This window comes from Crocodylus siamensis, chromosome 4, assembly GCF_052110815.1.
Source record: "Crocodylus siamensis isolate JL-2025a chromosome 4, ASM5211081v1, whole genome shotgun sequence".
In the NCBI taxonomy this organism is placed as follows: Eukaryota; Metazoa; Chordata; order Crocodylia; family Crocodylidae; genus Crocodylus; species Crocodylus siamensis.
In genome coordinates this window covers 208,404,775-208,428,880 of record NC_143398.1, presented here as the reverse complement: position 1 = coordinate 208,428,880, position 24,106 = coordinate 208,404,775, and the positions used below count along the sequence as shown (strand labels likewise).

At 38.5% G+C, this 24,106-nt stretch overlaps 1 protein-coding gene across 4 annotated transcripts in view; it reads left to right on the top strand.

Annotated features, from left to right (window-relative positions):
* XIRP2 (xin actin binding repeat containing 2) overlaps positions 1 to 24,106 on the top strand; it is a 204,940-nt gene that overhangs the window by 121,124 nt on the left and 59,710 nt on the right. The window contains exons 1-2 of one of the 4 annotated variants that reach the window (XM_090045561.1): positions 13,103 to 13,296; positions 23,529 to 23,613. The exons of 2 other annotated variants lie outside the window; for them this stretch is intronic. The gene's annotated coding sequence lies outside the window, so the exon portion shown is untranslated. Of the gene's footprint in view, positions 1 to 13,102; positions 13,297 to 23,528; positions 23,614 to 24,106 lie in introns of those variants that run through there. One more of the 4 variants, XM_090045560.1, reaches the window with a different exon arrangement.

Below are 24,106 nucleotides of genomic sequence, written 5' to 3'. Positions count from 1 at the left end.
AGATGGAAAAAACCCAGATTAGCTGGTCATTTGACTGGTTCTCTTTATCCACCTCAATGAAATCTCCAGTGGTGTGATCAACGTCAGTCAATTTCCCTTAATATAACTCATTTTTATATATATATATATATATTGCTTAAGTAAAAGTTATATCTTGAAGCATTATGAATAAACAAGAAAAGGAACAATATCTGATACTTGTTTGAATTTGATCCCATGTGCTCATCAACCAACTGTTATAGTCACTGAGTCAGAGCAGATTCCAAAACTGCATTTGGAGACATGCTGGAATCTCTGGATGAGGGAAGTTTACTATTCTGAGAAATATGTTGTTAAAGGGCTACTCGTGTTTTCTAACAAAGCAGGTCATAATTCTATAACCTTAGGATGCTGTAAGAGGCTCCCTCACATTTAGAATGGTCAGACTGTTAAACCAGCATGGTCACAGTTAAATTGCAATACAGAATTTTAAGTAAGATTACATCATATGACAATATAAAAGATGAGAAAAAACCCAATAAAATCCTTTTTTTTCTTAGGTCTCAAACAAAATTGAACATTTAAATCATATTGTTAAAGTGTTTTTGACAATTGTATTGTATACCTATGTTTCAGAAATTTATTAACCAGCCATTATAACATAAGTCTGAAGCAATATTTTTCTGGTTAAAAAAAGACATTTTTTTGTTTTAATGATCCAAAAGAACCTATTTATCTAGTTGGATGATTTTATTTCATATTCTAGCTAAGAATAATATGATCTTTTTTTTAATGACATCTATTAGGTGTCTTCAGTCACTTTACCCCAGATAAGATTTTTTTTCTCATTTAATCGTGTAAACATTCTTTCCAATCATCATGGTTAAAACCATAATATTTATTAAACCCATTTGACATGATGTGGATAGAGGGTCCAAAGAAGGGCAACTCATATGGTTAAGGGCTTGCAGGCCAAGCCCTATGAGGAGAGACTAAGGCACCTGGACCTCTTCAGTCTCCGCAAGAGAAGGTTAAGAGGCGATATTGCGGCTGCCTATAAATTCATCATGGGGGCACAGAAGGGAATTGGTGAGGCTCTGCTTACCAAGGCGCCCCTGGGGGTCACAAGAAATAACGGCTATAAGCTAGCAGAGAGCATATTTAGACTGGACATTAGGAGGAACTTCTTTACAGTTAGAGTGGCCAAAATCTGGAATGGGCTTCCAAGGGAGGTGGTGCTCTCCCCTATCCTGGGGGTCTTCAAGAGGAGGTTGGATGAGTGCCTGGCTGGGGTCATCTGAACCCAGCACTCTTTCCTGTCTATGCAGGGGGTCAGACTCGATGATCTGTGGAGGTCCCTTCCGACCCTAACATCTATGAATCTGTGACATTAAACCAATTTTCCTCAAAAGTTCCAAACACAGATTAATTTTCTATGGTGATCAGAAGTTTGGTTTCTGGCGGTCCAAAGGGTTTTAGCAATGAACACTTCATATAGATAGTGTTCTGACATCAGATGCTCCTTGTATAAACTATTAGGATACTGTTTAGATGCAAAAGCTATTAAATCTTTAGTAGGGTAGTTAATCTGATTATCAGGTATTAAACCTTTTATACATCAAAAACGATAAATTTAAGCAGAGTTCTACATTGTACTCAGTTTAGGATAAATAAATAATTCTTTTAATTGCATTACATAATGCAGGTGCCCAATCTTTTTTTGTATCTGTTGCTTATCTTGTTAATAAATTTTGGTTTGGGGGATAAACCACTTAAGTTTTTAGGAACTCTTTGGCTCTGCTGTCTACTTTGTTATTTAACTGCATTCCATTTAACTGAATTGTTGGCAAAACTGACTAGAAGTCTTCAATTTTAATGTTACTGCAGCAGCCTTGAATTAACTCAATTTCAAGACTACTGTTATAGGTGTAAAGGTATTCTGAGAAGCAAAGTAAGCAGGCTTAATTGGGTGTGAAAAGCTTAGTGGGGGCTCTTCCTGTAGGTAAAGAGCATTGTTAACAAAAAAGTTTTAGCAAGTGCATATGTCAGATATGTACAATCATTGTCATCTCTCATTGTTCTAAATCAAATGTTCTCTCGTTTTGTTTAAATAATAAAAGGTATTTTCCTTAACTGAAAGCTTTGCAATTTCAACTTGGCTTGGGGGGGGGTCAGCATCCTGTTTCTTCTTGGACATCATTACTCATTATAAGTATTCTGTTGCTGACAAAATTCTATCCTTTTATTTGTATGCGATTTTATTTCTTCATAAATGGAACCAAGTGGAAGTCTGTAAACAGTTCTGCTAAAGATGCACACAAAGAAATATGATCCAGTGCATTCTATCATTGCTGCACTGGCTCTTGGGGCTGACAAGAAGCATAAACAAAAAAAGTTATTTGTGCTACTGAAGTCAGAAGACAGAATTCAGACTATGCACAGAAAGCATAACAGCTGAAGCAAAAGCACCATATTTCTATTGTCACTTTTTACTTTTAAGCACCATCTAGAAACTGAGATGCACCCATTCAGGGCAGGGAATGGAGCACTTGTATTATACGCTCTTGCCGTTATTCTGCTTAGTAAGTGGGCAGTGACAGTCTACACAAGATTTAGTTTCTAGATAGTCTTAAGATATAGGTCTACAGAGCTCACTACAGTAAATGACATTTCAGGTCTCAAAGGATTGCTAAGGAGATCAGGTCCACATCAAGGAAAAAGTTACATGTGTTTCACCAGGAACAGGTAGAAAATGTGCTTTTAGCTACAATGCCAGAAGTGCATTTGTAAGAACTACTTTGGGACCAAACAAAACCTTAATATGGTAAGCCAGTATTACAAAGGTTTGGATATTGCCAACCCTTTTCCTTTGGTTCTTTCTTTTACCCCATACCCCTAGTTAATACAAAGATTAATGATCTTAGCCATGAAAGAGTATAGTGAAGGGTATATTACAAAGAGGAATTGGGCTTTTTAACTCTATTTCTTCTTTGGGCCTGTTGTAGTATCAACTACATTTCTTTGCTGAACTATGGGTACATGCAGACATTACACTTAGAATAACCTAACTAGGATTAGATTGATATCAGTGCCAAAATGTACATACATTCAGGGAGTTTAGATTGGGAAAAAATGGCTGTCCCAATCTAACTTAACTCACTTAAGGAGGCACACTATGTAGATCAGGCCTGATCTTACTGAACGTGTGTACGTGTTCAAAGCACAGTCCAGGGGTTGGGAAAGCCCAGCTGCTTGGCCCAGCTTTGGGGTGTACTTCATCTACTGCCCTGCTTCCACACCCCTCCAACCCTGATGGGCTATTTTTAGTCCTCTGATATCTCCACCCCAGATGGACAACCCCCAATGGTCCTGCCAGCCCCACCACCAATCCTACGAACCCCTCCTCCCCAGACCTGCCAAACCCCTCTGTGGACCCCACCTGATCCCACCTGCCACTTCCTGTGCCCCAAATTACTTAGATCGCATTCCCAGCTTAAAGTGAGCCATGTAATTGTAGGTGGGGTCCCGTGAACATGTGTGCATCTCCTACAGGATGGGTAATAAATCCAATAAAATCAGTATGGACATCTATTTTAATAGATTATTAAAATTAACTAATTTTTTTGTCAGATTGAAAAAAGCAATATTTGGCCTACTGTGAACAGAAATATTCCATCATTATATACTATTCTGTTCTTAGGACCTTATTCTTTCATCTAAATGAAGCTTCAACTACCCCCAGAAGTAACTATAACATTTACTTTTGACTGTATAAGTACAGGATCCATGTGTATATTAGAGCTTAATTTAAATACCCTGTGGGACCAGTGACCAAAAAGTTGTTTTGAGCAGTGGCTTTGCAACTGAAAGAATCCGCTGTGTTCCATTTATTTTCTACCCATGAGAAAATGGAAGACATTTAGTACAATGTGAATCCGAACCATGCTTTCATTAAAGAAAATCAATAGAAGAAACAGTTATAAAATAAAAGCAAGAATTTCCTTTACTACATTCTACTTCTAATAACTTAAGTTAATAAGCGTATGTTGTTAGACTATCACTGTAGTGCATCATATAAATACTATTTTTAATGGACATCACTACAGAATTTTAAGTAAATAAGCTAAGCAAGTTGGTATGCCAAAGCACTCATAGACATGTTCAGTGCCTATATCTTTACCACCCCAAACTGCAGATGAATATTGAACATGAAAAGATTACATAAGATTGTGAACAGCATGGTATTTAAGATATAGCTTATTACTGAAGCTTTAAGAAGTCTGCATTAACATAAATTCTCTTCTTGATTTGTGCTTGCAGTAACAGTTTTTGCTCTTTTGAATGAAGCACTTATAGCTGCACATTTATTTTGCCCACTGTACCGTTTGAAAACTTGACCCTATAAACTATGTAAAAAAAATTCTCATTTGTTTGATATTATTTGCAGTAATTTGAATCAAGTCTCTAGGGTTATAGAATTTGGAGAAGTGATTAGCTTTTTTCCTATTTGTAAACAATGATTAAGACAACTTAAATGTTACTGAGAACAATTAATTACTTGAAACCATCCTGTTTAATTGTTAAGTGACTCCTAAGTGAGGCTGACTGATTTTGCAAGGGCATAATAGCAAACTGAATCAAAACCCTGAAAGTGGCTTAAAATAGCAAGCAAAATAGCCTGCTGTACTGAAAGAGAAGAGATGAGTATAGATTTACTCTTAAATAATAAATGATTGCCTTTGTCTGATAAATTAGTTTGTAGTGTGGTATTCTGTTGGGTTAATTATTTTGATTAATGTACGGATTTAATAAAAGGCCTTATTCTTCTCTCAGTTTTGAACTCTGACTAATTTCAGTGGAGCAATTTCTTATTTATGCAGGAGTAAGTGAGAAACGAATAAGTCCTTTAACATATATTTTCGATGTCTTAGTAATTAAGAATAGAGGAATACATTCTAAACTGTCCATACTGATTTAATCTAAATGTATTTGGAGCTATATGTCAGTCTTCAGCACCTGCCTATAGCCGTGTTTGTAAGTAAACTTAATTATTTAAAAATCAGTCACTTCAGACATATTTGTAGAAGATCTAGAACTGTCTTTTTTCAGTACTTTTATCTTATTTTGCTTCATAAATTTATCATGAGGGATTCTCCTGTTTTTTTCTACTGAGATGTTGTCTACTTCTCGTCCTGAGCTTTCTTGAGAAAATGCTGAGGTAGAGTCTTGTGGTCAGTCTTTTACCAGAGTTCTCAGGTCATTTGTAATTTACTGGCTTCACTTGTGCGCTTTCTCTCTTCCGCTCTCACTTTGTGTAGATCTGTCATCATTTTTTCTACCAAAACAACTGAAGATAGCAATATACATTCTCTTTCCTTTACTTAAGGCCAGATATCATTACTAAACAATAGATTCCATGACAAAAACATCTTCTTTGCAGACTAATCTTCCTTATCATTCTCCTTAATTATTCCTGCAAATATTGCAAATATACCCATTTTGCATGTAAAAACTTTACAAATAATGATTTATACATGTAATCACCGATGCTTGGACATGAAAATTGGCATTTATCAAATTAGATTTGAATTTTTTTTAGTAACTATTCCAAAGTTCTTTTAGAAAAAATGGCAGTCACTTTTATTGCTGAGTGAAACACCAAAGATCATCCTATTCAGTACAGATAAATATTCAGATCTGAAGGACTTACCTTATACATTAATAGTGTTGTGGTGCTAATAATGCAAGGAATGTGGAAGAAGGAAGATTTGTTTGTTGGTATCTTTTATTGGACCAACTGTATGGTTGAGAGAAATGTTAGACATGCTTTTGGACATAAAAAATATTCCCTCCCATCTGTGTAAAAAGCAGATACAGACAAACTAAGTACCGGGTAGAACAATTACTTTTATTTAATCCCATTCTGGAGTCACTTAAAAGGGATATGGGCAGTAAACCAATGAAGCAGAGAGAAGTTATAAGAAGTTGTTATAGACCAAATAAAGAACAGGTGATATAGACAAACCTAATTAAATAACAGAATATTACTATTCAAAAAGGAAGAATGCTCTTATTGCCTGTGTAACACAAAGGGATTGACAGAGAGAGCAGGCAAATTAAAATAATCCATAAAGCCATTGTAAAGTCCATGGTTTTTAGTATCCAATAAAATTATGATTTTTTGTTCCCCCACACATCCTCTCAAGTTACTGTACAAACCCAAATCCAAGATGACACTGAATTTAAGATGACTACACCACCCCCACAAATTATTAGATTCTATAAATAGTTTATACATTTTTTATAATTTCCCATGTATGGAATCTAAGTATTAGAGGATGATCTTATATCCATCCCCTCAGCCCTGAAGTATGGAAAGTAATAGCAAGGTGGCAGGTAGTAGAAGAGGCAGTAGGAAGACAGGCAGTAGAGGGCAGGAAGTGGGAAGGCAGTAGGGAAGCAAGCAGTGGGAAGACAGGCAGTAAGAGAGGTAGTGGAGGAAGGCAGTGTCAGCGGGGCAGGCAGTAGGGGGGCGGGCAGTGAGGGGGGAGGCAGGCAGTGTGGCTTACCCCTTGCCTCCTGCCATAGAGGATACATAAGTATTGACAGAAGGGGGGTACAACTCCATACTATCGCTGCCACCATTGTGAAGTTGAAGATGAAATTACTATTCTTTGAAAAAAGTGCTTTCCCACTGGTGATCCATGTTCCATAAACTAACTATTCTTTTTCTCTTACATTCCTTCTCAAATCCTTGACCAACTGCATGGAGTTGACCAACTCTGGAGCAGAGTTAACTCCCTAGTTAATTAATTAATCTAGATCTGAAGTTTTTGCATTCTATTTTCCCTATGGATCATCAATACTTTTCTTTCTCTTCATCTCCCTGCTTCCATCTGTGGCTGATTCCATATTCATTTTGCAATTTTTTTTCTGATATTCTTCCAAATCCAGTTGATATAACAGGAAGCCTGTGTATCTTTTCTGACCTGACTGTTGCTTTCAAACCCAGTTTGAGCTAGGAACATTCCAGTCACTGGTGCCTGGAATATGTTATGCTTATCCCAGAGAAAGCCCCAGAACATGTTAGATTTGCAACCACAAATGATCAGGTCTGTTCCACTGTGATTCTACTCCACTATGGAGTATGCAAATACAAATACATGTCCCAAAATACAGATAGTGATCACTTGGTACAATTAAAACAATCAGGCACAAAAAAGTTTCACTGAAGAGCAGTAGAAAAATTTCTACTGTACTTCAGTCTCTCTAACTATAGCTACTGCCTTACTGAGGGGACCAGCTCCTAATTCCCAACGCTTCTAAATTAGGGGGCATCTTTAATTTATAACTTTTACTACTACTGCTGGCACATTTACTTGTGCCAGAAAAAGTTAATAAATTCATAGAGTCTAAATCTATAATGCACCATTAGATCATCTAGTATAAATCATCTAATATCAGGCCATTATGTGTTAACCACTTATCCTTTTAGGGAGCCTCAGCACTTGTGTTCGACTAACTTCTTTGGCCAAAGCTTATCTTCCAGAAAGGCATTCAGTCTTGATTTGAAGATATGTAGAAATAGAAAGTCAACTATTTGCTGTAGCTGTTATTCCACCATGTAATTAACCTTACTATTAAAAAATTGGCTATTTTTAAGTCTGAATACATCTAACTTTACTCTCTAACCATTTGGATTTGGTATGCTTGGTATTTGGAATGGTATGGTACAGATTTGGTATGCTTGGGTTTGGTATGGTAAGTCACCTCTTACTTTTGTTTTCGAAACATTAAACACTAAAAATAGTGTATTCTATAACTTTTTCACCATAAGATGTTTTCTCCAGTATTTAAATTATTTGTGTGGTGCTTCTTTGAACCTTCTCCAATTTTTAACCCTCTTTTTAAACGTAGACACCAGAAATATATGTTATCTTCATGTATCAGTTTAATCAATGCTGCATATAGAGGTAAAATCACCTCCTTATTTTTCTTTGCTGTTCATTGCATAAGTAGCTAAAGAGCTCAGTTATCCTTTTTGTCACAACATTGTTCTGGGATGTCATGCTCAGATGTTTGTCCACTATGACTTCAAAATCATTTTCAAAGACAGCTGTGCAGGATACAGCCCTATTCTATATATCTAGGAATTTCCCCATCCTCATTATTATTAATTGGTCTGCCAGTCTATCTCATCCACCAATTTTATTGGTCAATATTTTGTTTTCGCTTTCAGATCACTGACTAAAATGCTGATCAGTATCAGGCCTCATACATATCCATATGAAACCCTAATAAAAACAGTTCTCATTTTGTAGCAGCTTTTTAAAAGATCTGTTGATTGGCCTATCCTTAATATCTTAGACATGTACTTTAGACATGTTTTCCTGAATCAGAATATTTTGCTTTAGTTATATCAACTTTTTTAAGTTCTAGGTCACACATTTTCAGGACCTCCTGGTTTAGAATTGTCCATGTTTTGTAGAGGTTGTTTAGTATCCTTCTTAGCTACTAAGAAGGACACTGAAGAATAAATCATCATCCTCATATACTATGATTATATCTTCATCTCTTGCATACAGAACAGAAATTGTTATCAAATATGTCTCTTTTTGCATTATTATTAAAACTTTTACCATCTTTATTCAAAAGTGAACCTATATCATTTTGAGGATTCCTTTTGTTCCTAATATCCTATTTACTCAAATGCATGGTGACCCTGAATGTAAGATGACTCCCCAAAAATTACATTCCACACACAGAACATTTGTAAATTCATTGTGATTTTCCATGTATGGAACCTAAGTACTGGAGGATCATCATAAATTCATCCTCTCCCACTACTGTAGGTACTGGGGGAGAAGTGATGAAGGGGACAGACAGTGGACAGGCAATGTGATAGGGCAGGTTAGGGGGTAGGTAGTAAGGGGCAGGCTATGTTGAGGAGGTGGGGGAGGCAGTGAGAGAGGCAGGCAGCTTGACCCCTGCTGCTTCCCCTGCTGCCTATCGCCACCCACTTATCCCCTATTGTGCCTGCCACCTCACAGCCTCAGATTGCCCCATTTTCCCCTTCCCCTGTTCGTCCCTCCTTCCCTCTCCACACCACTTCTGTCACCTGCAGTCTCAGGTCTCCTCCGCACTTCCTGCCATATCCCCCCACCAAAGTCTCTCACCCTCCCCCCACCTACCTTTCCTCTGCACCAGCAAGCTATGTCTGTGCTATAGCTTGGGGCATAAAGCATGGCTCCAGCCCACCCCACAGCAGAGCTGGCACTGCTGTTTTACCCTGTTTAATTCTGTAGCAGCAGTAGTGGGGAGCTGGTGCTGCTGCTACAGAGCTGGATTGGAAAAGCAGTGCCAGCACTGTGCTGTTGCTACAGGATGGGCTGGAGCCATGCTCTGTGTCCCAGGCTGCAGCAGGGATGGAGCCTACCAGCACAGAGCAAATGTAAGGAGGAGTGTGGCAGACGAATGAGAGGGAGAAGTGGTATTGAGAGGGAGAGACTGGGGGCTGTGGGGCAGGAGTGACAGGGCATGTCCAAGGTTGGGGCTAGAGCCACAGCAGCTGCCTGCCAGGCCCCCCCCCCCCACGTCGCCATCTCTGCTACTCGTGCTTGATTGAAAGAAGAAAGGCTTTTCTCCTCTTGTTAAATGTGGGGGTGGGGGGAGTGGGAGGTGGGGAAAACCTTGTCTTCTAATTGAGTAAAGTACAGGCAGTCCTAGGACTTACGACACAATTGGTTCCTGAAAACTGCATCTTAAGTCAAAATGTTGTAACTCAGAACCAATTTTCTCATAAGAAACATGTTATAAATGGGGGATTGGTTCCTGAACCAAGGCTCAATACCCTATTTTCATAAAAATACCCCAGAATGTTGTACTCGATCAATTCTAGATGAGTAATAGAGCTACATTAATGTATTTATATTGTAAACAGTGATCATATTAATTTGGAAGAACTTCTTTGAGGTGACTTTACTGGACTTTTTGAAGGGTTCTTGGTTGGAGCTTCTCAGACGTCTTGGCTGCAGGTTTTTCTGGAGTCTTGTCTGCTTTCTTAAAGAAAGTGTCCACGGAGGTTTGGACGGATATTCTCCAGGGAGATGAGCGATGCAGCAAACTTATTCACTGGCGTGGCGTCGCATCAGATCAAGTGCTGTAAAGTCGAAACTGACATCAGAAAGTTGAAACAGGGTGTCAATTTATAAACATTGTAAGTGCGAAATGTTGTAACTCGAAATGTTGTAAATCGAGGAGTGCCTGTACTATAAAAACCTTTTATTTTTCCTTGGCCTTCTCAGCCTTCTGCTTTCAGGAGTGTATGCCTTTTGGTTGTTGTCTTTTCTTGCTGCTGTAACTATTCTGTTAGACAAGAAACTTGAACTTTGTAAACTTAAAAGTATATTCTCCATGCAGAGCTGTGTGAATAAATACTTAGTTGGTAGGATTCTGCTGTGGCTTGTGCCCATTTTTAGTGCTCAGTCCCATAGTAATCACTGCAGTCTTTCCAAGTTGTGTTTCCTTTTAAAATCTTTTTTTAGCTTGAAAAATTTTTTCTTCGCAAAAATAATACAAGTAAGTCATTGTACATCTCCTTGCCTCTTTGATTCTAAGCTGAAAAAAATGTCTTTCAGAAACTTATTTTTTAAATCCACCTGGAATGCCAGAAAACATGAAATATATGTTCATGCACAGTCAGCAATTCCTTATGCTTCCCAGCTGGGCCTTTTCAAAAAAATGAGGGACGACTAATGCTGTGGGCTCCTATGCTGTGGGCTCCTATGAGATTCCAAAAATCCCATTTTGTATTCTTATGTGGAACAAATTCCATTCGGATTCATTTGCATATGTGAAAGCATTGGTGAAAATTCTTAAACTTCAGCAGCCAAAGTTAGGCACTGACATCCATATTTATGTACTGAAGTCCTGAATAAAACTGATCAAGATTTGTTTTTCCGGCAAAAGAGAAAGAAATTCTTTTAAACTAAACACTTTCAGGTCCCTAAAACAAACAACAATATTTCGTGATATATAATTTTTCAACAAATTAAAAACAGATAAACATGATGGAAACTTGCAACAAAAAATTACATCAAAAACTACTTTTGATGAAAAAAAAAAGTTATAATGAACCATTTACAGCTCCAGGCCTAAGCATCCATAATTCCCATTAGCTTCAGTGAGAAGTTGGACTGATGCTTACATTGCTATTGTATCTTCACCTGTGGTAACTAATTCCGTTGGCTCTGGCAAAATGGCAAAATGCCAGAATATTTTCCTTCCTTTGTGTGAAATGTTTTGCCAAGCTCTGTTTTTTTATTATATATATTTTATATATTTCTCATTAATAAAATGATAACGGATTCTCTGAGGGCCACTATTATGCGAGCCCCATGTAAATCACAAAGCAAGACAGTAGAGATTTCACAACTTCTTGGCAGAGGTAGCATACTTCAGTTTAATACACATCTAGGCTTTTCTGACAAAAACGTTATTGAGAAAATACAGAATTAACCCTGAAAGACTCAATAGTTACTACAGCTTCAGTTTGTGATTGATAGGAGGGCAAAGAAAAAAAAGTGACAGCATTTAATCTCTTAAAATACACTTCAAGTTATATTGTTATACAAAGAATTTAAAACAGAACCTGCTGTTTCCATTTTAAATCTAACAAGAAAATTATTTCCATTATCTTCTTTCCCCAGGTGGCTAATAATATGTATCACTTAAAATGCTTCTTAAAGCAGTACATTAAATTAACTAGCCCCAATTCAGCAAGGCATTTAAACATGTGTCTAACTTTAAGCACATGAGCAGTCCCATTGTATTTAATGGGACTAGTTACATACTTATAATTAGATAGAAACTGAAATGCCATGCTGCATCAGAATATTATCAACAGTTATAATCTCATCGACATTGTTTTGAAAATTAAAGCAACTGCTAATAAAGTTCTAACCACTAATGCACATGGAATTATCTAAATGACAAGCTGGTCTTATTATCAACAGGGTTGCTCTTTTCCTAATTTGAGATCATTTTCTACCTATTATAGGGATTTTCCGTGATGGACAGACATTTGCTATTCTGAATGATTTTTACTGGGTGCATCTACATGAGATGTCAACTGTGCAGCAGCCTAATAATACTGCGCAGTAGTGTGCTGGGCAAAACCCATGCTAATACACTACTGTGCAGTAGTATTAGGCTACTGCACAGTTAACGTCTGAAAAAACCCATTTTACTGTGTTACTGTGCAGTAATGCAAATTGGTTAGCCAAGTACTAAACTTAATGTGCAGTAACTATGGGACACTGATGAACATGTAAACTCATCCACTATCTCCAGACATATCTTTAGTCTCCTTCTTTGGCTTCTTTTCACTGATTCTTATTACTGCTATTTGAGAGGGGGGGTCCTGTGCTGCAACAATTCTTTTATTTATCATTGTATATGATGCTAAAACAGCAAAATGTTCCCTTCATACAGTCCAATTAGTTGTATAAGACAGGAAATATCAGAGGAAACTAATTCTTATAGGCTCATACTGCTGGCCACATACTGCTTTTAGATGCTTGTATAGAGTCTTCATTGTACAATGTGCACAGTGTGCCTCCATAATGGGGCAGATTTTGGCTTTAAAAGAAAATGACCACTGCCTGATTATACCGTGGCCAGAAGGTATCCTAGACATGCCACTTCCTTGTTCAGTGAGGTATGCTCTTCTGGCATTCTGTGATTTCCTGATGAAACAGAACTTCTCAGGACGTGTGTGTGTGTGTGTGTGTGTGTGTGTGTGTATAAAATTAAAGCTAGGTGGTGGGTACAAAGATCATTATTACCGAATTGAATTCTTATAAGGCAAACAGTGCCTTATTAAAAAGCAAGTCAAATAAGAAGTTTGTCAGTGATGTTACCTTAGGTTGGAGAAAGTTTGATTGACTGAACAAGTGTTGAAGCCAGGCATATGACAAAAGGACGCTGTACGATTGCCTTTACAAATAGGGTTTCTAGAACAAGTAGTTGACTCAGGCACAGGCTATACAGGCCTCAGTCCCTAAAAATAGGTGGCAAGTTCCATCATTTACATGTGGGGATAAAATAAAATCAGCTGTCCCCTTCTACTTACTTCAGAGAAGGGAGAGGTGCCTACTTCAGTGGAGCTGGTCTCCACTAGACTGAACATTTCAGGGGACTGGGAATTTTGTCTTATAAAATTAAGAAAATATCTCCTAACAGAGCACTGTGAAGAGTTTCCTTATAAAAAGAACTGTATCTCTAAATCTGGTTGATTAGCACTGAATGGTAGAAAAGGTAAGTGCTGTCCTTTTGGTTGCTGATATTGTATGCATGATCTGAGAAAACTAAGACCCTGTGAATGCAGGAAAAGAAACTGCTAATTTCTTGGGAAAATCCTGTCAAACTTGGTGAAATACATATTTCAAGGAATGATGAAAAAGCAACTGAATTGTATATCAGATGTGATTTTAAGAATTCATGCTTGTGCTCTAGCAAATACATCGAATATAATCTTATGTCAATAATCTATAAAGTTTATATTTTGAATGAGAAACGTAACAAACTGTAACAGCGACTTGTTTCCCAGAACATTATTTTAGAGAATATTATATTATGCAGACATGTTACATATGAGGACACAAAGAAAAATGTCTTCAGAGCATTTGGATTTAATTTATTTAACACACAAAATGTGATAAATGGTTTTACTGTATTTCAGTGCATTGTAAAAATGGTACATACAGAATAGCTGTTTCTTGAGTATGTGGCTGAAGTGGTCGGATCTTCTTGTTGCTTAAAGACTTAAATGCTAAATGCATAGATAATCACTGCCAGTCAGACATGTTGGGTCTAATTATAGTAACTGTAAGAACAGTGAGGAAGTAGATTTTCTTAAAGAAGTAGTGAACTATTTAGAGAGAGCGTTTCCTCCTCCACCCCATTTTTTTTTTTTTTTTTTTTTTACAAATAATGGTAAAACAAATTTTCTAATATATTGATGTACGATTTGGTGTATATATCAGCAGGTAACCAATGGTCTGAGTGTTTATATACTAGAAGTTAAGACTTAAGGTTTTTACCCAGATCTCTTAAATCACAAAAATGAAGTGAGATGGCATGACTTTGTGCAGTATAACCTCATTATAATGAACTCCCATGGGACTAGCAAAAAGTTCATTAAGAAAGCATGTTCACTATAATAGGATTAGTCAATTTGCTGCATCATAATTAAAAAATGGGTTCCTGCAGTTGAGATTGGTAAAACAGGAGTTCATTATAGACAGGTTGTTGTAACAAGGTTGTATTGTACTTTAAAATCGCACGATGGGTTTGCAAGTTTTATCTTGCAAGGTTTTAGGGAAAAATAAATTTCTCTAAAAAGACCAAACAACTTATGGAGAGGGTTTTAGTATGCAAACCTAAATATAAAAATCTGTAACTTTTTTAGTACTGGCTAGTATTTTCTTTTATGTAATAATCACTATGGTGTACTTAGGTTTAAATTATTTAGTGTGGATTATCACATATGCAATTCTTATTGTGTGGTCTTTTTATTAGTTCTGAAACATTTTCAAAAGAGGGATGTTACACATTAAAATGTATTTCTTTGTAGTCTGGCATAGCTGGTTTCACACACATTTCCTTTATCTTTATTTACATCACATCCAAGATGAAGAACACAGGATCTACTATTTTAGTTAAACCATTACCCCAAATTGTGCTTTGCTGAGTTATAGATTTCATGGGGGCATTCACAGCAGACATGCACGCACACACAAGTGCTTTAGTGCATCAAGTATTTAAAGAGCATTACCATGGCTCTCTGCATGTAAAAATAGACATGCTGATAGTTAAGAGGTATGTTCAGATGTCATTTATATAGACTAGGAGAGTAATCATTTATAAAGGGCACAGTGCTGTGTTTTAAGAATTTTGATTGAACAATCTATGGGGGAACAAAACTTAATTGACAATGTGTTGCTTTTTTATTTTTTCCCCTCATGAGAACATTCACGTTGTACTTTGAAGTTTTAATTAAATTGTAATTTGTCGTCTCCTAGATCTGAAGCCAATAACAATTTCTCAGCAGAATTCTAGAGTAAATGATCACTTGTACAGCTGATTTCTTTGTTCTTGTAAGTCTAATTCAAGAATTTATTTTTAAAAACATTTAACTCTTTCAGTAACTCTTTCAATATGCTATGGATCTACAGGGTAACACTATATTGAAGCTAAAATGTTAAAACTTATTTGCCCACATCAGTAGCAGTTGAGTTCCTCAGTACCTCTGAAGCAGGCCACTTATTTAAATATGGTTTAAATGTATTCAGTTGTCTGAATGTAGGCATTTAGGTCAGAACATTTTGGCATGTCTGACTCTAAATTCCTTTGAAATCAGTGGTGCAGTTTCACCACTGCTTACATGCAACATTTGGAACTAAAGGGCACATCTACACATGCATTAAGATGCTTTTTCTAATGCACATTAAATTTAGTACCTCCAAGATGAGGTACCAAAAAATGTGCATTAGGCTGTATTAATGCACAGTAATGAATGCACATGGTTTTCAAGTAATGCATAATGCACAGTAGCCTATTTTACTGTGCATTAGCATAATGCCATGGTTTTTTATATGACACTTTAATGCACAGTAAAGTAGGCTACTGCACATTAAAGCACATGTGTATGCACACCCCAAGTGGCTAATAAAATATTCACTATGCTTTCCTAATCACCTCTTCAGAGCCAGTTAATTTACACTTAAACCAGGACTCAACCAAAATACTCCCTTGAAAAAGTTTAGTCAAGTTAGTAAATAACATTGAATAATTTCTAGAAAATTGAAGGAAATACAAGAACAAAAAGAAAAGAAAACATGTTAGGATTGATGAGATGCCTTTCAAGTGACTGGTAGCAGTGCAATCCAATAGTTTTGGATAAGGTTTATTTGTATGAGTGGGGGATGTAGCCTCAATTTGTGAGATAGTGATGAGTCCAGCTTCACAGGTCTGGTAATGTTAATTAAACTCCTAAGTAACTCTAGTTTTTGAAAAACACTTAAACTTATTCTGATTTTTAAACTGGAAAGAACCACTAAATATTTCTGCAGAACTTCCATGGAGTCACATGTAGATTGCTGTTTGTTTATCCATACAAAAATAATTGCCCCCCCGCCCCCATTTTTTTTCATTTTGTTTTTCACAACTTTTAAAAATAGAAGCGTTCAGGGAAAAAGGAAATCTGATCTTGTGAATCATTAAAGCTGGAAATAAAAGGGATGATTTATTTTTTAACTCTGCTATCAGTTCATCTGGTAATCTGTTCATCTACTATGTTATATGAGCCCTTCCCTCACGGTGCCTTGTCACTGGATACATATCATTTGTCACTGAAGATTTCTGGAAGTGCCTTAAAGGACTCTTGAACTTGCATTTTATTAATTTTATGAAGAAAATATTGTAATTGCCTAGTGAGTCAAAACTTTAGACATGTCAAACTGCTCAAACATAAAAAATACCAAATTACTCAAAGTGAAAATATGACTTGCAATAAAAATAACACTAAAAAAGGTTTATTTTTGGAGATTGCTGTGCTAGCCACAGATCTGGTGGCATCACCATGATAGAATGAGTGTGTAAATCTATCACTCTGGGAGGAGTGTTCTAAAATTGGTGACTACCTGTTTAAGAAATATAAACCATATGGAAATCCTAGCTTTACATGCAGATGTCATAACTGGGGAGAGGTTGAACTGCTTCATAAGAGATCAGTTGCTTCCAAAAGTGGAAGGAAAGTCTGTTATTTTACATGGCATGACATTGTCAACACCACTTTCTAAACCAAATGTACACATGAATCAAGCTATGAGAGAAAATGAAGGGAGATAAAAGCAGGAGAATGAGAACCCAATTCTGTGAGCATCTAGTCAATGGGTATTTAGTAGGGCTTTGTGAAGCTTCAGTCAGATTTGGTGACTGAATCTCCACATTGGAATCTTTAGATTCGGATTTGGCTGAATCGAATCAGGGACAGCGATCCGAATCAATGAATTGAATCATTGTCCCCAATTCAGGCCAAATCCAAATCAAATAGAGCCCGTTTTGCACGCTCCCAGTATTTAGCATGTCCGAGGAGCATGGTTCTACTACAATCCCAAGTAAAAAATAAAGAAGAAGGTTCAGGGTAACTTTTACAAAATCCTTCTCGGGCTATTCATTTGCCCTCTCCATCTCTTAGTACTTTAGCTTTGTGCGCCTTGTCTGCTCATCTGATTTATTAGGGTGAAGTTTAATTATCTGAATTTGGTTAAGCTGTCTGAATGTAGGCATTTAGGTCAGAACATTTTGGCTGGTCTGACTGCAAATTCCTTCTAAATCTGTAGTGCAATTTCACCCCTGCTTGCATGCAACATTTGGAACTAAAGTGGTTAATAAAAATGGAGTATGCTTTTCTAATCCTATTACACCTAGACCATACTAAGGGCACTTAAAGCACAAGTGCCCAAATGTTAAAGCTCATTTATTCATGCTAAGTGCCTTCTGAATGTCTCAAAGTTATACCACTTTAGGCAAAAGTTAACTCTGGGCCATGCTACCTAGCTCATGTTAGGATAACTTCAGATTGCTTCATGGAGATAAAATGTCAGTCTTCCAGCATCCCAAGATGCACCACTCCCAGCAGCACTACCCTCCCAGAAAAGGGATAGAGCCCAAGTACCCTTATTCCTACCCATGCCCCTGCTTGCCAGTCTTCTCTAGTGGCAAATCAGCGCTCTGTAGAGAATAAATGGTATTAACTCGTAAGGTGTGACTGCTAACAGCACATTCTAACTTCAACACCACTTAACATTCCACAGATTGAGAATGATCTAATTGTAACGTGTAACTTCACCCTTAGATTGTTACATTGGCAGAGTCAGCAGGTTGAATCTTGCAATTAAGGCAAGCAGGATTTTGGCTATGCTAAATGCACTTCAGTGCCTCTAATGTGGTGCTGAAAGGACCCAAACTGTAATACATTGTCTCATGGTTTGAACACAGACTTTTCTCAGTACTGAAACTGACTTGCTTTGTGGCTTTGGACAATCACTTGTCATCTCTTCCACCTTTTTGTCATTCATATAATGGAAAGAATAATACTCTTAGCTTTGAGAAGTGTTATAAAGGATTTGATTTATTAAATAAGGATACAAGCCTGATGCATAGATGGCTGAAGATGTAAAATTACAATATATTACAAGGCTTTTTTTGAAGGGACTGGAATAGTTCCATGGGATAATACCCAGTTCCACTGGGGACTTCTGTAACTACAAAATAAGCAAAGTAGAATCTGGGAGGGGATGTTACACACAGCTGCCATGACAAGGGTTTTATTTCATTTTAGAGGTCTATGTAGCTCCAGTGTTATGTGGGATGTTTACAGTTGGGAAAAATCAGCTTTTATCCATAAATACTGCTTTTCAATGCTGTACAATAATGGAACCATTTCTAGCAGAAAGCATAACTGGCCAGAAGCCCAAAATGTGCTTGTTTTGCTTTTCATGAAAACAGTTTTAATTTTCACCTACTAATGTGGTATTCTTTGGAGGCTTTTGGCAGCTTATTTGACTGCATTGTGGGAGGCTCACTGGTTCGAAGCTTGTCTTCTATTTTTATATTGTCATGGGAGGTTTATTCCCAATCTTTCATGACTTCTGAGCACTGTGGTTATGATTACCAGAGTTATATCCTCAAAACCTGCTTTCCCCTATTTTTAAATATGCTAAATACAACACAAAAACAAAAGTATTGTAAATGCACTGATATGTAAATAGAAGGGGATAGATGTTACATAATTGTATTGAATTACTTAGAATAAATTTTAAAAAATCATCACATATGCCTTAGTGATATATTTGTATATTGTAACAGTGGACTTCAATATGAGGATGACCTGGCTCTAGGTTTCATACTCTCTGATGATATTGTTTAATCTATAGCAAGTGTATTTTTGCTACTCCATAAACATTTCTCCCAGAAGAGACAGACTACCTTTGTAAGGTTAGTTTCTAAGTGCTTCTTTCTAACCATGCTCCACAAACTGAAACTCACTTTAAAATTGTGGTATGCAAAGTTTTGAAGGACTGAAGCCAAAAGTCTCTCCCCTGTAAATCTGCATACTCATCTCTAGAGAAGACTGCAAATGTTATTATGTCTGAGTGTGTGTGCATATACAAATATATGACACACATACACGCACATTATACCATATTTACTTGAATGTAAGACAGCCCTGAATATAATGTGACCCCTGCCAATAATTAGATTCTATATGTGATAAATTTATAAATTTGTAATAATTTTCCAGGTATAAGATCTTAATTATTGGAGGTTTGCCTTAAATTTGTTTTAGCAGATGTCCCCCTTGCCCTCTGCCCCCTGCAACTTCTTCCCCCTCCAACCCCTTCTCCTCCCCCTTTCCCCCCACACCCTACTGTCAAAACCTGCTCTCCCTGAGCACATGGAAATGAAGGGAAAATTTGAAAACACTGGGCACATGAACATGAGACAATTACTGAGGAGTTACTTTCTGCAGTAAAGTGTCACCGGTCTACACATGCAGAGCTATTAGGCTGGAATAAACTAATTAATGCCACCTTGTGCTGCCAGGTACAAGTACTGTCTTACGGTGGAGTTATTTACTTCGCTGCAACACACATGTAGACACTGACAGGGCTGGCTTGTGCATGAGGGTGCAGGGGCTGCCTGCTGGGGGCTGCCCACTGGTTAGCCTCACACTGAAGCACACTTGTGCCCCAGCCAGCCTCTCTACAGCTCACTGAGCTAGGTCAGAGCAGCCCTGGGCTAGCAGGCTGATTCCCAAGGCCCCTTGCCAGGCACAGCTATGCTACTCTGGCTCAACATGCTACGGTCCCAGGTACATGCCTAAACGCTGTGCTTGGAAACACTAAACTCTGGCATGAATTGTAGTGGAGTTTATTGTGTCACATTAATATTTATATGTAGATGCACCCACTGACTTTGAAATAAAGATACCTATAGTAATTTGCATATAGGCCCATAAACTTTGCTGTGTTTTTTTTCTTTTTTGGAACTGCTGCAAGTTTTAGCACAGGTACTCCTTCAATACACTTTTAAGGAGCATTTTGTACCAACTTATATATAGTACAAAGTACGCATGATATTAGCCCAAAGCCAAAAGGTTCATGATTTACCATATAGTTCATTGGGCAGCAGAGTCAACCACGTTTCAAGCTATGGCAGCTCCATAGCTCAGCACTGCTCTGTATATATATGTACTTCAGATATCCCCCAGAAAAGATTCATGTGCTAATCAACTCCCAACTCATGACTGGAACCAGGTGTTCTTGTCAGGAGTTGGGATCCTCCAAACATTTATATGCATTAAAAATAAATAACATTTATTTTATTTTATTAATTAAAAATGTACCTATTTTCAAAACCTCATCTGCACGGTGACTAGCCAACTTACCTTGCCCTGAGTGGAGTTCTGACTGAAGCTCCTCCCTAGGTAACTCGTTAATCTCATTCTGATTAGGGCCAATTATTTTCCCACTCGGCCTTGGGTCTACTTGCAACCTCAGGCATTCGAGGACTTACCTGGGCCTAACTCTAGGGCCTCTATGCATGCCCCCCTCTCTGGGGCCCACACTCCTCCACTATGCTGGGGCCTTGGGTTCTTCCAACCCCACGGGCTCAGGTGCCTCTCCCTGGTGTGCCTGGCCTCACTACTCTCCTGTCTTAATGCCCCAGCGGATGGTGGGGACTGGGGTTATCAGGCACCCCTATTTGCCTTTCATGAGGGAGGTAACTGGCCTAACATTTCTGGGGGACTGTCCTGCCATGGACAGCCCCACCCTTTCTCAGCAGGTTGCAGTTTTAGGTCTTGCCCAGGAATAAGCAGGTCTACCTGCCCTGGCCTAGTTCTTTCCCTGGGCCCAGATGTAATCCTTGGGCTGCTCACTCTCCTGGGCCTATCTCTAACACTGCCCCCCATTTGGACTCCTCCTCTCTAGAGGCTGTATTGCAGCCTCTTTCATCACAGCCAGGATGCTGACTGACCTCTACCCTCTGTCAGCTGTGATGTCCTCCCCCTTAAGAGGACCTTCAGTCTATATAGGCCCTTGCTCTGCCTCTAGGCCAGTCAGGGTGCCAGATGGCTCTCCACAGCCCTGGCCTCATGGTGGGCTTTAATTGTGCTTCAGCCTTACGGCCCTGGCCCCCTTCTGTTGACCAGTTGATGGGTCAGGAAGTCAGCATGGCAGCTGCTGCCCTCCATACTCTAAAGGGGTTCCCATCTAGGCCTCTCCATCGAGCCAGCACCCTAATCTAGGCTCACCTTGTGCCCCCAGCAAGTCTGCATGAGGCCTAGTTCAACTGGGCTCGCCTGAGCCTCTGGCTTCACCATTGCCAGATCTACTCCAGGGCTTGCCTGTCCCCTTCATAGGCTTACAAGCTGTTAGCCCCTTGCTAGGCTGGGCCTTGCTCTTTCTAGGCCTCAGCCTTCTCCCTGGGGCTCAGGACCCAATTGGGTCTGTAGGAACCTCCCACCATCCCCATAGTTCCTCCCTTACCACAATGGTGTTCTGTAAGCAGCAGCTCAGCCGGGTGTTGTTGCTCCTTCAGCTGCTTGCAGCAAACTGCTGCCTCAGCCCTGAGAGCCAGACTCTAAAATGACCACCTCATCAGGGCTGCCAGCTGTCTGCTCCCAGCCCTTAAAGTGATGGGCAGTGAAAGTGCTCTGCCACATACCTCCCCTCTTAAAATGGCTTCCATGGGGTGAGGGTATTACCCGGCTGCTCACCATGTGGGCTCCTCTGTAGTCTGCAATAGCCCGCTAAGTGGCGAGCATCCCAATGATACTCCACCACAATAGATATAGATAGGGCAGGCGGGGGGGTGGTGATGGTAATCTTGAGAGGAAAAATTGCCCTGTGGTTAGGGCCTTTGCCTAGAAATTAAGGGACATGCTGCTTACAGAAAACCATATAACTTAGATTGATTCCACCTCAGACTTTTTGAATGTCTGTACCTAGCCTATAGGTTCAGCATCACTGCTTAAGCCCAGTAGTTTCTCCCTGCCACAATTCCTTGGCTATAAAATTGGATTCAGTATACCTCACAGGGGTATATTGAAAATAAGCATATGAAAATTGTTGAGATATTCTTAAACTATGGTAGTAGGGGACACAACTATCCCAGACAGTTCATAGATGTTAGGAATTCTGATATAAATTGAAATCAATGGATAATTCTGCTCAAAAACTGATAAAAAAGCATAACTAAATGCATAAGGTATGTTTTAAAGGTCTTAAGTGCAGCTATCTGTACTTATAGGGATATCTAAGTAGAGGAGTATCATTTCCGTTAAAGCCTTAAAAGGTGAAAAAGCTAAAAATGTTGTGACACAGCATAGTGACAATTTTGCAGTTTTAATTTTCACCTGCTAATGTGGTATTCTTTGGAGGCTTTTGGTATGCTCACAATGAGTAAGACAGGATGTGACCAGCCTAAGAATATATAAACAACCTGCTAACTTTTCGCTAGCTAGTAAAAAACAGACTCACTATCTCTCTTTCTCTCTTCCCATTTTACCTCCTTGTCTTTATCGCTCACTTTGTATTGAATTTTAAGGTATTATGTCTGGGTACCTATTAGGTTAGATTACCCAGGGGTTGAATATTTCAGTCTGTCCCATCTCTATCTGTAATGTGAGTGCATCAACAAGCAATCCTTTCCCTGTAGTTCCCTTGTCTGATTGTGTTACTCTTGCAGGATTAAATTATAAAGGAGCAAAAGAAAAGGAAGACCAACTTTAAGAAAGCTAGATAAACCCTAGATAAAATTAGCTGATTATAAGAAAAGAGAAGACTGTCTTCTGTATTCTCAGCCAGAAAGGACTATTACATTGCCTTCACTGTTAGCCTTTCCTTAATTTTAGGTTGATCACTATGATAATGACTTCAACTCTTTTTTAAAATTATTAGTGCAGTATGCTTCAGAAGCAGCAATATTTTGGTCAACCTGATAATGACAGGGATGCAAAGCACTAAGCTCATTTCTAGCACCTCCTTGAATCACACTCAACATATATTGTTTCTTCTTAAGTGGAGAAACACTTTATTTATAAACATACCTATTATAAATTAAAGATGATGATAATTTGCAGTATTACCAAGTTGGAAGTGAACTTACACAGCCTTACCCAAGGAACAGGGAAAAGAGAAACAGAAATTGACATGTTCTGATAATAATTCTTTCAAATAGGAAGGATAATACACTAAATCCCAGTCTTTGCTAAAAAGATGTGTGCCTGAATACTTAAAATTCCCCGTCTTCTAAAGGAAAAGGGTGTACTGTTTGCAAAGACTCAATCAAGTTTTCTGTGATTTGCAGAAAACTCCTTGCTGAACAAGTAGAATTTCAGGATTTGTGATTGTAGCAAATCTATTTTAAACATGTACAGGTGGTAGCAGCATTTACAACAACTTCTTCTCTGTCTACAGCACCAAGGCAAACAGTTACAAGGGTCATTTAAGACAACTTGCTGGATGTATGCAATTCCCTTATTGTAATCACGGCATAGGAAAAGTAAGTCTTCTCAATGGTAATATGTAGGGTGACCATACGGGACAATGTAAAATCCGTGCCCTCCCCCCTTCCACCCGCAGACAGAGGTGGGGACAGGGCACCATTAGTATTATTGTTCAGGCAGATAAGGAGTCAGTGGCCCATTACTGACCCATTGTTTTCATCACAGATGTTAATATGCCTTTTTTAATGGTCATTCCACTAATCAAGACTTTAACCTACTAGGGCAATTCTGCTGTCTGCTAGGGCTTTTTATTTCACAGCCCCTGCTGCTCTTCCTCCCCATCCCATGCCCTGCCTGACATGCTCATTTGAACTTTTACTGGCTGGCTGGGTCTGGCCTCCAAAATCTAGGATGTATGGTCACCCTAGTAATAAGTCAGTGCTGCTATTTATGAGAGGCTCTGAACTGGTGCCTCTACATTCTCTGTTCCAGACACTGCTGTAATAGAGGAAGGAGACTGTATTAACTTCACGCGTCAACTCAAAATAC